Source organism: Podarcis melisellensis, assembly GCF_964234715.1.
Source record: "Podarcis melisellensis genome assembly, chromosome: 4".
Lineage (NCBI taxonomy): Eukaryota > Metazoa > Chordata > Lepidosauria > Squamata > Lacertidae > Podarcis > Podarcis melisellensis.
This window is the reverse complement of record NC_138531.1, coordinates 47297296-47311757: the sequence shown is the minus strand read 5'-3', so window position 1 is coordinate 47311757 and position 14462 is coordinate 47297296. Positions and strand designations below refer to the sequence as shown.

At 48.5% G+C, this 14462-nt stretch overlaps 1 long non-coding RNA gene across 1 annotated transcript; it reads right to left on the bottom strand.

Moving 5' to 3' along the window:
- Positions 1-1214: 1214 nt before the first annotated feature.
- LOC309368727 lies at positions 1215-5024 on the bottom strand. The gene is made up of 3 exons (XR_014167911.1): positions 4864-5024; positions 2296-2433; positions 1215-1949 (listed from the first exon to the last, which is right to left on the bottom strand). It is a non-coding gene; the product is annotated as an uncharacterized lncRNA (long non-coding RNA).
- Between the last annotated feature and the right edge of the window lie 9438 nt (positions 5025-14462).

Sequence of the window (14462 nt, the reverse complement as noted above, 5' to 3'; positions counted from 1 at the left end):
GAAGTCTATAACAGATACCCAACACACTTCCTCTATGCTACCCCTGTTCTTTATGCTACCCCATTAACTGATCCCACAATTTCCAAGCCAAAAGGCCAGTTTTTCATAACTGTACTTTTGTCCAGAAATAAAAAAATATAACCCGGGAGTGATGATAAGCATGGGTAGAATAAAGTGTATACACACCAGAGCAGAAAACTTTTTCCTTACGCTATTCTGCATTGTGCCAGGTGCACTGACAATACTATATATAAAGTAAAATACATCATTATGTAGGAAGGAAGTTTAGCAATGTTGGTATATTAGAAGAGGGCTGGATAACCATTTCCATTTCCATTTTAGTAGTCGTAATGGTGTTATATAACCTCTGGGGGAAAATACAGTGGTACCTCAGGTTTCATATGCTTCAAGTTACAGACTCCGCTAACCCAGAAATAGTACCTCAGGTTAAGAACTTTGCTTCAGGATGAGAACAGAAATCATGCTCCGGCGGCGTGGCAGCAGCAGAAGGCCCCATTGGCTAAAGTGGTGCTTCAGGTTAGGAACAGTTTCAGGTTAAGAACAGACTTCCAGAATGAATTAAGTTCTTAACCTGAAGTACCACTGTACTGAATTTTAGGCTACAATCTCCAGTGTGCTTTCTTAGAAACATCATGTATTTATTACATTTTCATCCTACCCTTCCTCCAAGGGACACAGAGCAATGTATATGGGATTTCCTTCCACTGCATCCTTATGATTATCCTCTGAGGTAGACAGGATGCTGAAGGATCCTCATACAAGGCAACTGCAGGGATTTCGTGACCAAGCAAGGGCATGACCTGAGGTCTCTGGTCCAAATCCAGCACTCCGTTCAGTACATCACACTGACTCTTAATCAAGTAGGAAGTGAAGAGTCATGAAGCAAACATAGAGCTGAATCCACAGCCCTGCATATGCTTAACTCTTGAAGTGAAACAACTTAACTTTGCCTGGATCATGTTCATAGTTAGGATGGGATACTAATAATATATACACAGAGACACCTTTTTTATATATGTAAGTATGCATACTGAGAGGAATTCACCCTTTAAAGTGAATCTTGGATAAATGTGAAGGGAAAATAATGGGGAGAAACCCATTTGAAAGCCATTGATTGAGTATAAAGGTAAAGGTAAAGGGACCCCTGACCATTAGGTCCAGTCGTGACCGACTCTGGGTTTGCGGTGCTCATCTCGCTTTACTGGCCGAGGGAGCCGGCATACAGCTTCCGGGTCATGTGGCCAGCATGACCAAGCCGCTTCTGGTGAACCAGAGCAGCGCACGAAAACGCCATTTACCTTCCCGCTGGAGCAGTACCTATTTATCTACTTGCACTTTGATGTGCTTTCGAACTGCTAGGTTGGCAGGAGCAGGGACCGAGCAATGGGAGCTCACCCCGTCGCGGGGATTCGAACCGCCGACCTTCTGATCTGCAAGTCCTAGGCTCTGTGGTTTAACCCACAGAGTTGTTCCAAATGTTTGCTTCCGTGAAAGGTTTTCCCTCTTCCTAACTCAGCTGCATGAAATCATCATACGGTATTTATGCCATCACACTGTTGCCTTGGAAATGTATGTGATATAATATGCAACGTTTTGCCATTGAAGGATTGAATGGGAACAGCAGATGGCTGAGTAGATGGAGGGAAAACATTGTTTAAACAACAGAGATATTTTATACATAGCAAAAGTAGCAAAGGAAATTGCTACAACTCATCAGTGCAAGTCTTCGCTTGCAAAACTTTCCTTAGGCTCATAGGGCAGGGGTGAGCTGCGGAGTAATACTTCCAAGGTAAGACCTTAGAATTAAATATTAGATTTTGCCTGCAAACAACAGAAGTGTGAATTTCCCAGAGGAGAGCCTACTGTTTCTTCTCAGTATTAGTTAGACAGTCACAACTTGTCCATCTTAGCTGACTCAGCAGACACCTCTGCAAAACAAACAAGCAGAAAGGCTTGTTGTGTAAAATAACATAAATGCAATCCACCTGAAATCTTTCAGATACAAAAAGCATTTTGATACTAGACCACTACCAAATGAAGATAAATTATGAATGTCTGGAGCATCAGACAAAACTTTGGCTTCTGTTATCATTATCTTCTGAACTCCACATTCAACATCAGAAAGTTTCCATATCTTCTTGAACTAGACTGCACATGTACCCACACATCTCTTTAATATTTAACACAAAACATTAAAAATAGTGAAGGCCTTAAAGTCAGTGAGAAAGGGATCCAGCAGCAGCGATAAAGGAAATGAAATATCCCTCCTATTACCTGGTGATGAGTCTTCCATTCAGCGTTGAGTGAGCATGTAGTAGGTGTTTGGCTGAGCCCAGGACATACAATAACAGAGATTATTCTTGCACCTTGCCTGGGCAGATCTCTCTTTGTGGGATCAGGACTATAGAAAAACTGGTGGAGACAATCTTAATTATACTGGTTTTTAATAGAAACAATGCTGATGGTTTGTTAATCTTGGAGCTCTTCAGTGGCATTGCCAGTTTCCCCCTAATCTTTCAGCCAGAGATCTAGTCAAGCAATCTTATTATAAAGCATATTTTAAGTCCTGTCTATCAAATACAGGAGCAGCTGGCCCAGGAACAACCAATATCTACATTTTTTTTTAAAGGGAGCTTAGACAACAAAGGCAGAAAGGGTTCTAAAGCAGTGATTCCCAAACGTTTTCCCAATGGGCCAGTGAAAAATTGCTGACCACTTTTGCTGCAATTGTAGTTCCATACAATTCAAATTGTAATACAATAAAATACAATGTAAGAAATAGAAGAAGCAATAAAATTACAATTAAAGCGCAATGCAAATATTCAATGCCATGGATGTGCTGAATCTCATCTTCAATCACAAATCCACAGATATGCTGGGGATCATGCTTAACTTTGGCAGAATCATGACCAGTGTTCTTGAGGATTGGCATTAAAGATACACTAACTGGCAGGCGGTGGCAGAGAGTAGTGCATGGTGAGGTGTGGCCGTGTGCAGTGGCAGCAGTGGGTCGCGGTGGCAGGGATGGAGGCCAGGCGCCTATAGGGAAAAAAAGTGTGTGCCTGGGCCCCTAGGACCCCCTGGAGTTAGTGCCAGTGGCAATGCTCATCAACTTTGGGGGAGCCCAATCCCCTCACATATTTTATTGGGGGGGGCTGAAGAGACCTCACCTCCTAGGTGTTGGCTCCTATGCTCCAAGGATACATGGCCTGCTGCTGCCTAAGTGGGGTCCTTGGAGGTCAGACTGATCTCTCAGCAAATATGAAGCACGGGTTATCTCCCCCCCACCCCAATGGTGGGTGCTGCCCTTTGGGGGGTCTCCTGAGCTCTGCTTCCATCTGGAGTGATTTAGAGCAGGGGTCGTTCTCTCCACTGTGGACCTTTGGTTCCCACTTCAACCATCTGGTAATGTTGATTTGATTCCTCCCCTTGTTCCCGATGTAGGTCTCCACTGTCCACTCTATTTTTTTTCATTTTTTTTCTATTGATTTTCACAAAATTATAAACACACTAACAAATAAACCAACAAACAGAAATCAAACCTTGTTAAAACTAATCTTATTAACATTGTCAAGTGACTTCCTCGTATCCCCCTGGTTGAATTTCAATGCACATCATTTTAACGGTTTTCCAAATCAAAATTCTTATGAACTTAACTTAATCACTTAACATCATTCTTTCTTCCCCATTCAGCATTAAACATGTTAATTCATCACATTACTTATTTAAATCCTAAGCCTAACTGGTAATTGCAAGCTTTCCCCGATTCCACTGTCCACTCTAGGGGAGGGGGGGCTCCCTTTTGTGGTTCGAGGGGTTTCAAATAAAATATTTGAAGCAGCCGGCCCCCTAAAGTGGATGGGCATTGCCGTTCAAAAGATGTGCGTGCACCGCGTCTTGTGATTACCTGCCCTCCCCCAATATTTTACTTAAGTTGGCACCCCTGGCAGCTGTATACTAATAGTACGATGGCCTTGAGAGACGGATGAGAAGCCTCCCGGAGACATTTAACTCCCGCTTTCATTATCGACCCTATGCTCTGGTGGTGGTCTCTATTATTTTCTGCTGCAATTACCCACCGCCTATTTAGAGAAGAACAGAGTGGCCCGACGGACGTTCCGCCCTCCCCCATCTCATCCCATTATAAACCAGTATGGCTGTGTGGTAGATCTCTGCATGCTTCAGCCGAATGTCGGTTGGGAGAAGCGAGCAAGGGAGGGAGAGAATACACGGAGAAGGAGAAGCGCGCTTCTCCTCCTATTCGAGGTTCTCGGGAAGCAAGGAAGGCGCGGAGCCAAAGCCTTCCTCTCCGAAGGACGAGCTTTCACTCTGCCTTCCAGTCCTCTGCCTTCCCCAGTAATAAACAGACTCTGATCTGCAGGGCTGAGCCTGAGTTTGGCGGCGGCAGCAGCAGCAGCAGCAGAAGCAGGCAAGGCAGGCCGGGGCCGCCCTCGGGATGGCTTGTTTGCGCTCAGAACCCTGCAGCTGCTTTTGCTGGAGATCCGGGGGCGGGGGGGGGGGACACACGTGCTCAGCAGCCCCTGAGAAAGAGGTTTCAGCGCTCGGTAGCGGAGGCAACTGAGAACGGAGCCGCTGAAGCCCCAGAAAAGAGGCTACGAGGGCGTCGCTCCCCCCAAGTTACGTAGAGGCTGGTGGGCAACTAGACCGGTTTAGCAGGATGCAGAGCCTGGGCTGGGTCATCCGCAGTAAGCCTAGGGCTACAGCAGGAAGGGGCAGCTGCCACCCCTAAATCAATAAAAAATACATAGCTAACTGAGGTTCTGCCCCCCCCCAAAAAAAACCCCTGGCTACGCCCATGGCTGCAGCTGCATGCACACTTACCTGGAAGTAAATGGCAAGGCACGTATAGGCTTGCGCTGGAACTGGAAGGCATTCCTTCCGACTGCACCGTTGGGTGCATCTATCAGGTCAAACCTGCTTGCTTCAAGCAACAGCAAACCGCACTCATTCTGTGATCAGCTGCACCATATTCCCCTTACAGCCACCCCGAGAAACTGGAAAGAGAGGGGGACAGCTTATCCATTTTTACTACAGCTCTATGTACTTCAAGTTCATTAATTCAGAATAGCCACCACGCTCTAGCTCCGTGTTCACAATTTCAGGCTTCAGGCTTGCAAGAATGTGCCCTTCGGAAGTCACGATTGGCAATACCAGTACAGTGGTCAGTAAAGGAGGACTTATTTATTCAGTAAGGCTCTTGCATCCCAAGCTTGAATGTGCCACAGAGTTTTCTCAGCTGCCACTCGGAAATATGCAAAAAGAGGGATTCTGCTGAGCTTTGTTAGTCTGCAGCACCAGAAACCCAAAGGCTGGTGGGTTTTAAGATGCCCCTCGTAAATCCAAAGCGGCTTCTCTAATTCTCGCTAGTCTGTAAATCCGGAATCCTAAAAATTGTTTCCCAAGAGCATTTGCTGGTACTAGGGTAATCCCCTCTAAAACGCTCTAGTCCGCCAGGAAAGCGATTCAGGGCCTGTACGTCAACCACATTCTGTTCCTCCATATTGCTCGGGAGCAAACTGTAACTGAAATAAGAGAAACTTTTTAGGTTCTACTCTTGGAACTGCGCTATTTCTTATTCAACGGAACATGCTTTTAACGATGTTGCTTAAGTACCGAGAGTTAAAGGTTATCTTCATTTTTCAGTCCCCAACTTCCGCCAGCTGTAGGGCAACTTCAAACCCCGGACGGATTTGTTCTTCCAACAGAGGTATCACTGAGGTGCAGTCCTACCCTAGGGCTGCGATTCCATGCACATTTACTTGAAATAAAGTCGCAAGTAAAGATGCATAAAATCGCACCATTCCCTGGCTTTAATCTACAAGCGATTAATTTAGCATCCGGATTCTTAAATATAATAGGCAGAAGTTATAATAAACTTGCTCCTCTGCTGCACCCAGGAATCTGTTTTTAGGATTTTCTGGAATTTATGAACCGACAGGGAATGGAGTGTGTTTGAGCAGGTGCAGAGTGCTTTTTTTTCTTCGCCACTGAACAATAATTACAGTGATGCGCCTGACATTCTGGCTAAGAGAGCTTTGTGGAAGCAAGTCCCCGTCAGCCCGGAAAATCTGTTTTCAATGAACGTCTGAAGAAACAATATAACCATGCAGAAATGCTTTTTTCCCCGGTAGTAACCGCAACCTGCCAAACATCTGCGATTAGAAACCAGGATAAACACAAACTTGAGCTCCAGCATCTCTATTTACATAAGAGGATGCCAGGAAATTAATGTGTTTACCACTGGAGCGTAAGGTTGCGAACCTAAGCACATTGGAAAAGAGGCTCCACTGAAACTAGCCGAGGTTTTCCTTTCAAGGCGAAGCTGTGCAAGAGGAAGTGCCAGAGTTTTTTGACCCAGTTCGCAGCTGAGAGACTCGGTTACGGTCTGAGGACGAAGCAGCGAGCCGAACCTGCACAGCAGGAGAAGAATTTACAGCTGGAGGCGGGGGGGGGGGGAGAAGCAACGTGAGTGGCAGGAGGAGGAGGGGGGGTCACACCGCAGCCTCCCTTCCCTTCCACCTCCATGGAAACCCGCCGCGCGATTTGCTTGCTAAAGGGACAGCTCCGTGGAGACGAGCGGGCTGCGCTTGCAAAGCGAGCGCGTAAGCGGGGCTGTCCTCCCTTGACAAGGACAGTTGGCATGTGTGACAGCTGCACAGTGGCGGGGGATTATCTCTCTGGCGCACACACCCGCCTCGGCGTGGCAGGCAGCGGGCGAGCCAAGCGGCGCAGTTCCGGGCGCGGCCGGCAGAGGCCGCCAGAGGGAGCTCGAGCGCCACCTCGCACAAAGGTTCCTTTCCTCAGCTCCTCACCCGGCGGCCCCGCCCACAGTCTCGCAGCCAGGCTCCTCGGAACCACCCCGCTCTCGGGCGGCCTCCGCGAAGGCCTCAGGAGGTGAGCGCGGCGCGCTGCGGCCTCCCCTTCAACTAGCTCCAGGGCTGGCCCTTCCGGGGCCTCCGCCGGCAGCAGGCTCGGCCTAGGCAGCGCGGCGGGCGAGCTGGGGGGGCCCGCGAGGCTTTCCCGACCGGCGCTCTCCCTTTTTAAGCGAGCGAGCGCCTGGGCCCTCTGGGCTTCCGAGCGAGGCCGCCATTTGCATCCCTGGCGGGTGAAGCCGTAGGGAGCCGCCTCCAGGGGGCAGCGGCGGCCTCTGCCAGGCAAGCGAAGGGGCGGGGCTTGGCTGCCGGCGGGGCTCTCTAGGCGCCCTCGGTTGCCTGCTCCAGGGAGCCGCTGGTAGTTCTCGTCTGGCCCCTTAAGAAGAAGCAGCCTCGTGGCGGGAAGCCGCCTTCCTCCCCCCCCCCCCAGCTGGAAAGGGCTCTCTCTCGCGCTCCCTGCGACCCAGGTCCGCTTAAAGCTGAGAAGGGGGGGGGGTTGCGGCCCCCTCCCGAAAAAGCGTGGCTTTGGCGGGAGCATAGGAGCCAACTCCATGGGGCCGAGGTCTCTTCTCCGCCCCCAATAAAATATTTGAGGGGCCCTCCCCGAAGGTGATGAACATTGCCATTCAAACGGTGCACATGCGAGCGTCTTGTGATTGATTATGCCGTACGGGGCTTACCTGTCCCCGTCCCCCCCCCCCAGTATTTTATTCAAGTTGGCACCCCTGGGTGAGAGGGAGGGACGTCCCTGTTGCTCGCGGGACTCGGTTTGCGCCGATGTAACAAGGCACCCGGCCGTGTCCCTGCCACAACCTCCCGCAGCCGTTTAAGCAAAACGCAGAAATGGATCCGATCTTTCCCGGCAGCCTGTGAGGCCTTAGTGCAAACTCCCAAGTGGCTCGGTCCTCCCTTGGCGATTTCTCCATGCGTGGCTTTTCCTCTCCAGTGAGATGGTCTGATCTCTGTCCTGCGCGTTAAACAAGAGATCCGCTCAGTTGGTATGAATTCTCTTGATCTGGTGGAATGGGCACTTGGTGAGTCTCCTGTACGTTCATTGATCTTATGAATGAATGACTCCATTCTCGCCATTAATGCGCTTAGGCATATTTCTGGGAGGGGAACTGCCAGCACGCAAGGTGCGTTATGCAAGGAGGCTTTTCTGAAGAGGCAGCTGAGGCAGGAAAACCCTGGGAGGTGTGTGTGGCCTACGAGGCGTCCTGGCTGGATAAATGGGGAAGGCGGTTCGCTGCTTGAGGCTCTCCCCTTCCCGTGGATTGTTCTGAAGCATCTTGTCTTTCAGTCGGTGCAGATCAGGATACAAGATTGCTTTGTCAAGGAATGCCCTTCACTCGACATATCAGCGGTGAACTGGCAAAAGTTGAGAGTCTTCCCTCTGCAAACCTGATTAGGAATGCCATGTTATTTCGCAATGCTGTTTTAGAAAGAGCAAAAAAGTAGTTAAAAGCTGGAACTGTCAATCCAGCATTTTGGGGCCTTTTTACAAAACAGTTAGGCTGAATTTTTCTCACACTGGTGGTTTCCATTAAAAAGAAAAAAGAAAACTACCATCCGTGGGCCATTCTTTCCTTTGACAAGAATACATAGGTGTGCAGGCATTGTATACCATTTGCAGACAGACACCCGAGGTGATAGCCTCCGACTAGACGGTATTTAAGTGACAGGCGAGAGTGCCTTGGGCATTCTTAAACACAGCCGCGCATTAACATGCAAGAGCGCCAGGCGAGGTGTTTGCTCGCTCTCCAGTGCAGAAATGAATTCAGTCTGCGGATTCCACGGTAGGGCTCTTACTGGTTGTACTCGTGCACGGAATAGCATCTCCGCCGTTGTTTCGACATGCTGGCCTTTTTGGCAGTTCAGAAGATTTAGTTGATTTATTCCTGTTGGGCTTTCCAGTAGTTCTCATGGAGCTCAGTGACCCGGAAGGAGGATTGTGGAGCTTATAGTTTGCTTTCCAGGAGCTCATCGATTTGATTAAAATTCTGGTAAGGAAACTGGAAATGCCACTGACTGTGGCCTCCATGGAAGTAGGATTGCTTCTAAACAAAATTTTAAAGGATTACTGTTAGGAATTGGAGAAAAACATCAGGAACATTTGTTTAGAAGAAAGTCGGTACCACCATTGTTTACCTCCTTCCAGAAAGGCATTGCGGTAGGCTTGGGGGGGGGATGGTATGAATTCAAAGGATAGGAATGACTTGATCCTACGTTCAAATGCCTTTCCCTTTCAATCACTGTCTCTCACTTTCCCCACCAGTGAAGTACAGTGGTACCTCAGTTTACGAACGTAATCTGTTCTGGAAGTCTGTTCTTAAACCGAAACCATTCTTAAACTGAGGCACACTTTCCCTTATGAGGGCTCCTGCCATCGGTGCCCTTCCACCGTTCAGATTCCATTCTTAGACCAAGGTACAGTTTGCAAACCAGGACACTATCTCTGGTTTTGCGGAGTTCGTAAACTGAATCATTTGTAAACAGGACTGTTCTTAAACCAAGGTACCACTGTATCTTAAAGAGTAGATTTAGGGGCAGCAAACCTTATGTGCTCTTTACTTGCTCTAGGCTTAGTGGTGAAGCAGAACATTAAAAATACCTAAAATACAGTAACTATGACTCATTCAGGATTAACTAGCAGGTGTCTGCAAGAAGTAAACAACAAATACCGGTACTTGTTTTTGTGTTTGAGTAATTGTTACTTTTGGCGGAATCATAATTATAAGGAATTCTGGGTTATCCCACTTCACCATGTACTATTTATTTTTTAACCCTTTCAAATCACATTTTGAGTGCTTTTGTTTTTGTTAAAGAAGAACCCTATAAGGCTATTCTCTCACACAAACTCATTTGGGTAAAAGATATTCATAATTAAGGATTAATGTAATCATTTCCCCTTTTTTAAAATTTAAAGATATAAGACTATGTAGTATTCACTTTTCTGCTGCCAGACACTAAGTGAATGGGGAGTCCATATAAACTAGTAATCCAGAATTTCAAACTAGACTTTAGGGAACTTTAGATTTGGCCCGTAACAAAACTTGCTCTTCTTAGCCCTTACCTGCTTGGTATATCTGAACTACGGTGACATTAGAGCAAGCATCTGTTCAGCCAATGGAGTTGGTTGCAGAGATGTTTCAGGGCTTACGTAAAAATCTGGCCGAGGGCCCATGGTGCTTTTCAAAAGCCTTATTCGGTGGGATCCTATCAAAGATAAGGGAACTAGGCAGCTTGCATGCGGGATCTTCATGTAAACAGATATTTGCTAGCTACTATAGGAGTATGGCAAACTCCAGTTAAGGGCAAAAGGAAAGGCAGCCCTGATTTTAACCACATTAGGCAAATCTAAAACCTACTGAATTAGTTTTAGGAACTGAGCAAACACACACTGATTATAAAGAGAATACAGTGGTACCTCTGGTTAAGAACTTAATTCGTTCTGGAGGTCCGTTCTTAACCTGAAGCACCACTTTAGCTAATTGGGCTTCCTGCTGCCATTGTGCCACTGTCGTGCAATTTTTGTTCTCATCTTGAAGCAAAGTTCTTAATCCGGGGTACTATTTCTGGGTTAGCAGAGTCTGTAACCTGAAGTGTCTGTAACCTGAAGCGTTTGTAGCCCGAGGTACCACTGTAGAGATGTAAACTGAATAGCTCAGACTTTCAGCCTGCTTTTTCTAAGTAGTAGAAGTACTTTTTTCTAAGTACTGGACTAAGGCTGCAAAGCCTAACCTTGCTTACATGGGTGTAAGCCCTGCTGAATTCCATAACTTACTTCTGAGTAGGCATGTTTAAAATTGCACTGCTACAGAGGTTTACTTACTAAGCCTTACTTGCAAACTGAGCCATTTTTTTCTGATAAAGAACTCTGTGCAACTGGAAAGCTTGCACACTCCTTTACCAACTGTAGTCTAATTAAATATTTCCGTCAGCCTGTTTTATACATTTATTGATTCATTAGTTACATTTGTATACCACCTTTTCTTCCACTGAGCTTAAGGTTCTCTGCATTTTGTCCTCACAACAACCCTGTGAGGTAGGTTAGGCTAAGAAATGGTGACTGGCCCAAGGTCACCCAGTGAGCTTCGTGGCTGAGTGGGGATGCAAACCCTGCCCTCCCAGGTCCTAGTTTGACACCGTTAGGCACAAGAAGTCTAAGGGCTGTCTGTGCTGAACGGTCGGGGTGCTGGACCTAGATTTTCCCATCTGTAAAATGAGGCTAAAAGAAAGAGCGCTGGCGTGGAGACAGAGTTGCTCTCGCATGGGATAGCAAACACAGTCGCGGAACATTAATAACGGCGGCCTGGGCTCTCTTTTAACAGCTGCTAACGTCAACGCTGAGCGCGAATCAAGGTGTTGAAAAGAGGCGAAGCGTTTGCCAACAACCCCCTCCCCCCCAAAAAAAAGAAAGGGAAAAGGAGGGGATGGTTTCTCTTTTTCACGTAGGTTTCTCCCCCCCCCCCCGCCTTCCACCAGGCAAGGCGGAAAGTAACATCTGCTGTTCATTGCATAACGATCTCTCGGCTTGTCGTTTCAATGCAACCTTATTTGCATGGAGGAAGAAAGGAGGATGTTTTTCGGCTCTCCTGCGAGCCCTCCCCCACCCTGCCTCCGGGCCCCGACATGCAGCCTCCTCCGGCGGGAGAGCTCTCCCTAATTACAAGATCTTTTCCAACAGGGGGCGTGTAAACCCAGCAGCAGTTTGACTTCAATTCTGCCTTGGCGACATTTAATAGATTCTGGCAGCGTTTTCACTTACAGCCCTTCGTTAGGAGGGGGAATCGGGAATAATTACCCGGCAATAAAATATCTCTCCAGCACAAAACCTCGCCGCGCGAGGTCTTCGCCAGGAGGCTATTACTCTTGTCAATATTTTTTAGAGAAATACATTCGTATGTGATTTCCACCCCCACCCCCTCCTCCAACTCCGGCACAAACCCAACAATTATAAGATTGGCACCCTCCTCCCCGTTTTCTAAACTCCCGTTGGTTTCTGCGGGATGTGCTTCCTTCCCTACGCTTGACAGCGGACGGCAAACTCGACGTCGCCTCGAAAACGGATTTTAAGTGGGGTGAGGGGGAAGCGGGGAGGTGGTCCTGAATGTTTTGATGCCTAGAAATCAAATCGCAACGCTCGAACAGTGCGATTCTGACGAGCGAGAGGTCGGCTTCCGTGTGGCCTGCGGGCTGGCGTGCAAACAATGGTGTGTACAGTATGTTCGTTTGGAACAGGCCTATAAAGCGGAGGTTTTCTCAAAGCGTGGATCCAGGTCCCGACAGAATCAAGGAACGCGAGGGTTGAATTACATTAGGAAGTGTTGCATACCCGGTGTTCAGGTTGGAGAGAAGCTGCGACCGGGTGGTGTTGGTACAGAAGGAGTTGGTCAAGCTGGCCAGGTGGAAATATATTTGTAGGACTGCAGCCAAAGTAGCTACACCCAGCGCAATTTCTAGCAGGTTAAATAAAAACTGAAGTGGTAGAGGGGCCACTTTCCCGCTGCCATTGGAGCCTGAGAGTTACTGTGTGCCACCTGATCTTTTACGTGTTTACTCGGAAGTAAGAAAATGTGCCCATGATTTCAGGACATAAGAATTCGAGGAATTGGTCTGTCTAGTTCCACATCCTGTTCCCAGATTTCTGTGGGAATCTTGGAACAAGTAGGACTTTAGCGGGTAGCGTTGTGAACTATTTGAACTGTTGTTTTAGAAGTTCACACCTTAATCCTAAATATACCTAATGGAAAAGGAGATTAACTGAAGTCAACAACCCTTACTTTCAAATAAAGCTCTATACAATAAGAAGGGGGTATTAGTTGACATCAGTCGTACCCTTCGCTGTGCTAGATCTCGACGGCATTTGCTTCCCAGGAAGGTCTGTGTTTAGGAAAGCAGAAATGCTAAGGACCTGGTATTAACATTGAAGTGGGATAGAAGTGTCCGTAAAGCGGCCTTCAGGAAAGGAAACTTCAGCCGCTGGCTCCACTGAAGCCTGAGTCTACCCACCGGCAGATCTCTTGTGTTTCACATTCCACACAAGACCCCAACACACACACCCTCTTGTTTCCAGTCAAGCGGGTAGACTGAACATCACCCTCCTCTGAACTATGAATTTCAGTCAAACGCGGGTGCTGTTGTTGTTGTTTAGTCGTTTAGTCGTGTCCGACTCTTCCTGACCCCATGGACCAGAACAGGCCAGGCACTCCTGTCTTCCACTGCCTCTCGCAGTTTGGTCAAACTCATGCTGGTAGCTTCGAGAACACTATCCAACCATCTCGTCCTCTGTCGTCCCCTTCTCCTTGTGCCCTCCATCTTTCTCAACATCAGGGTCTTTTCCAGGGAGTCTTCTCATGAAATGGCCAAAGTATTGGAGCCTCAGCTTCACGATCTGTCCTTCCAGTGAGCACCCAGGGCTGATTTCCTTAAGAATGGATAGGTTTGATCTTGCAGTCCATGGGACTCTCAAGAGTCTCCTCCAGCACCATAATTCCAAAGCATCAATTCTTCGGCGATCAGCCTTCTTTATGGTCCAGCTCTCACTTCCATACATCACTACTGGGAAAACCATAGCTTTTACTATACGGACCTTTGTTGGCAAGGTGATGTCTCTACTTTTTAAGATGCTGTCTAGGTTTGTCATTGCGGGTAGGACAGGACTAAATGTGAGGCTGGGGTCGACAGGGAGCATCTTTTCAGTGTCACAAGCCTGTGGAATGTGGGGAGCCATAAGAGCAGGTTCTTGCTTTCGGGCATGTGCAATGCGCTCGCGGCCGACGCCACCACGGCACTACATGAAGAGCCTCCCTATCCCCGCTCCTAAGGTGCCTTCAGTCAGAAAGTGTAACTTGTAGGTCTGCTGGAGGCCTGGCACTCCTTAAGCTCCGTGGGTGGGAAATGGCTTGCATGCTTCTGGGAGGAGAGATCGTTTTCCCGATCCTCGTGGGCGACGAGAAGCGCTTTCGGCTCGGTTCCCGGGACCAAGAGGTCCCGTCGCCTGCTTCCTCCTCCGCCTCTCCTCCTCCTCCCTCGCCCGGGGCGACGTCGCTGGCCTTTCGGTTGCGGAATGCAAAGCCGAGCCCAGCCAGCCTTTCCCGGCGGCGAGCACGCCCGAGTCCGCAGCTGGAGAGGCAAAACTCCGTGCGCGGCTCTGCAGGCGGCGAGCTGCCTGCGTTGGGCGCGTGTGAATCGGTCAAGCTTCCCAAAGAGGGGAACCCAGACTCCTTGGTCCGCTGGCCAGTTTGGGGACCATCTAACTTCGTTAGCCGGTCGTCTCCTCCTCCTCTTCCCCGGACTGGCAATCTGATTACCTCACCGCCGCCCCATTGACATGCTGGTAGCGGCTCCACGCCACTGGCAGACCTTGTTCTGTCAGCAGCGGGATCTCGAAGGGCGATATGCAGATTTTGAAGCCTGACACTCTCCCGCTCCCGCTCCCCTCCCCTCTCCTCCCCACCCGCCCGCAAGTCGATCGATCAAACAAATTATATTCAATAAGAGCTGGCAGGAGGCGAAGAGCTGGAGCTGGCAGAGCAGCAGCAGAGG